Source organism: Phascolarctos cinereus, unplaced genomic scaffold (assembly GCF_003287225.1).
Source record: "Phascolarctos cinereus isolate Bilbo 61053 unplaced genomic scaffold, phaCin_HiC Scaffold_2;HRSCAF=192, whole genome shotgun sequence".
NCBI lineage: Eukaryota > Metazoa > Chordata > Mammalia > Diprotodontia > Phascolarctidae > Phascolarctos > Phascolarctos cinereus.
This window is the reverse complement of record NW_027555625.1, coordinates 178,379,864-178,383,398: the sequence shown is the minus strand read 5'-3', so window position 1 is coordinate 178,383,398 and position 3,535 is coordinate 178,379,864. Positions and strand designations below refer to the sequence as shown.

Below are 3,535 nucleotides of genomic sequence, written 5' to 3'. Positions count from 1 at the left end.
ACTATGACCAGATTAAAGTATATGTGTCATTTACTGACTATATGGCATAGTTTCAAATTGATTTCTAGATCTTTGATATAATTCATACTTCCATGATTTCCTTATATCTTTGACATCACTCTTCATCATCATTTTTACTTCTCTTTCTCTCTTTTAATGTTAGAAAACTCATCTATTTAACCCTCATTCAATTCCCCCATTCCTCTAGTCTAGGCTCTGTTTGCCTTTTGTCTTAAAGCTTTGCACTTCTGTCTTTGGAATGTCTTTGAAGGACACTCACAACTTTATGATTTGCACTGTGTAAACACCACTATAGAAAAATTAAATCATAATAACAGCAAAAACCAAGGTCAAATTCATCTTGCAGATAATAAAAAGTGATGGTAGCTGTGACTATGTTGTGAGGAAACAAAATCAAAGAGAGGCTATCTTTAAGATTCAGTAGCCACTATGGGAAGATTTTTGCTCTTTAAAACATTATTTAGCTTTCTTTTTTTTCTATTTTTTTGGGGGCCCCCAGTGTGTGGTGGTGAAGGTACAACTTCTTTTGGTCATCCCAAATCCGGGTTCATCCAACACCAGCAGCCACCCCGCAGCATCCAGGTCAAGCCTCCACCCTCATCACTGCCATGCCTCCCAAGTTTGACCCTAATGAAATTAAAGTCGTGTTTGTAAGGTATGCTGGTGGTGAAGTTGGTGCCACATCAGCTCTGGCTCCAAAAATTGGTCTCTTGGCTTTATCTCCCAGAAAGTTTGGTGATGACTTTAGCAAGGCAACTGGTGACTCAAAAGGGCTAACGATCTTGGTGAAACTTACCATTCAGAACAGACAAGCCCAGATTGAGGTTGTGCCTTCTGAGTCAGCCTTGATCATCAAAGCCCTAAATGAACCTCCTCAGGACAAAAAGAAGCAGAAAAATATTAAACACAGTGGAAACAGCACTTTCAATGAGATTGTCAACATTGCTCGACAGACGAGGCACTGATCCTTGGCAAGAAACCTTTCGGGAACCATTAAAGAAATACTTGAAACAGCCCATTCTGTGGGCTGCAACATTGATGGCAGGCATCTTCATGATGTCACTGATGACATCAATAGTGGTGCTGTGGAATGCCCAGAAAATTAAAACCTACAAAGGAAAATATTGCAATAAATTAACATTTGACAACAACAACAAAAAAAGTTATTTAGTATGGGATGAATATGGAATAAAAAGTAGAAAAAATTCCAAAGACCAACTATAAATTTTATCTACAAATGATTGCTACTGTATCATATGCAATATCAACAAAATTATATGTGTATAATAAGGATTATACTTCAAAAACACCTCTTTGTTTAGATTATATTATTGTATGGAAGCTAACCGTTGACCCCAATTATCAGAGAATGTAGGGTTGTAAGCACCATATAGATTATTTACTCATACTCCCTCATTTTATTTTATTTGTTAGTCCAATATCCTAATTCTAAAGCTTTTTCCTACCTTTTATTTTTCACACACGAAGTATTTCAAGTATAACTGCTCCCTGTCACTATTGAATATTCCCTCACACAAAGAAAACCAAAATGACATTCAAAACAACCATGTCTGAGATATATGCAACGTTCTGTCCCTCTCTACTGAAAGTAGTGAAGTATATTATCTTTTGTTTTCTGTGTCATTGGTCATTAAATTCAACTGAATGTGGTTTCCTTTAAATGATGTTTTCATTAGTATTATTGTAGTAATTGTGTATAGAGTTATGTTGATCCTACACACTTCTCATTGTGTGAGATAGGGATTCATAGTCTAAAAATAAAATATGAAAAATAAACAAATCAATAAATAGGTATACAAATGAATGAATGACCAAATGAAAAAATTGAAGATTGACCCAATTTAAAGTTCCACCAAGTTTGTTAGTGAGCATGTCTTTACACTGTCATTTCAACATTTACTGTCTTTGTGGTCAACATATTTCTGGCTTTTAAAAAAAATGTTTTTGTATTTGATTGGAATGAGGCACAAAAATTGTTGAGGCAATATATATTTTTATTAACATTCAGTACAAATAGGCTGAGTGAAGTCTGCTATTCAAAGTAGAGACAGAAAGCCCCCTTAATTGACGTCCATAATGAGCATACATCTGTGAAATCCAGGAAAAAGCCACAGTGAATTGAATTTGTGTGCTGATTTGGAGTCATAGGACTTTGGTTCAAATTGAGCCTATGCCACTTGTGACCTAGGCAAGCCTTTTAAATTCATTATCCTTCAGTTTATTCATCTGTAAGAAGAGATGATTAGACTACATGGTGTCTAACTATGTTTTCTTCTAGCACTAAAACTAGGAACACATTTATATCATGTCTAGTGTGCTACCAATAGCACATGTCTAGTGTGTTAACAATAAGCAACATTTTCATCCAAAAAGATTAAAAAATATTTGGGACCTGTCATAGTAAGCTTTTCTGAAATGAAAGTCCTTCTCGCATGCTTTATATGGGTAAGAAATTATGCCAATGGAATATAAGCTACAAGAAATGGTACCAACTTAGATCCTAGCCCAGTGACAGGTTCCATGAATATCATTTTGCCTTAGCCCAAATAATTTCAGAGAGGATCATGAGAAGAATAGCCCCAAATGTTATCGTTTAGTTTTGTGTGTTTTGAAGTAGATAGTCTTGAGGATACAACAACAACAACAACACACACACACACACACACACACACACACACAAACGTATCAGCTATTAAGGAATGGAGAGGATTATATCTGTCAGTGTAAGGAATGCTCACAATGAGGAAATAAGATTCTTAATAATAATTAATATTTGTCAGGTGCTTTAGGATTAGAAATCCATTTCACATATATAATTTTACTTCATTTTCCCATACATCAAATATGGTAGATTCTATTTTTTATTTTATAAATAACTAAATTTAGGCTGCAAGAAGTTAAGTGACTTAACCATGACGAGATTTGACTCCTGCCTACAAAGTGTTTGAGACTTTGCTCTGATTCATGCTTTACTAACTATGAATTCGATTCTCTGTGCCCAATGCCATATGTTCTCTCATCCTTAAAGTAGTAAAGTCATTTATGAAATAAGTTTCTTTTTTTCTAGAAAACTTACTTATTGGGAAGAGAACATTCCTAGATAAATGAGATTTTACTTCAATTAGTACTTGGTTTCTGGAAGAGTGTGTGCAATGCTCTATACCTCACAGTTAAAAATAACTGGAACACTCAGGTAAAACAACACACAGACATTGGCAAATTAGAAAAGGCCAGGAATTTTTGTTTGTTTGTTTTAAGTAAAAACCCTCACAGAAAATTACAAACTAATATATTGGCAAAAATACAGGAAGGACCTGGAAAGGCATTGAAATAAAAAGAACTGAGTCATAGATGTTAAGAGCTAATTAAATTTTATTGATTCAGTAAATATTTATTAAACACCAAAGCTGAAACTAGAAATTTCTGCACCTGGGGCAAGCGCCAAGAGGAGGATTTTCTGAGAAAGCTTTACCTGAAGTAGTAAGTATGTCTC

At 34.7% G+C, this 3,535-nt stretch overlaps 1 pseudogene; it reads left to right on the top strand.

Annotated features, from left to right (window-relative positions):
* The first annotated feature begins 629 nt into the window (after positions 1 to 629).
* On the top strand, positions 630 to 1,127 carry LOC110207173 (large ribosomal subunit protein uL11 pseudogene; annotated as a pseudogene).
* The last annotated feature ends 2,408 nt before the right edge of the window (positions 1,128 to 3,535 follow it).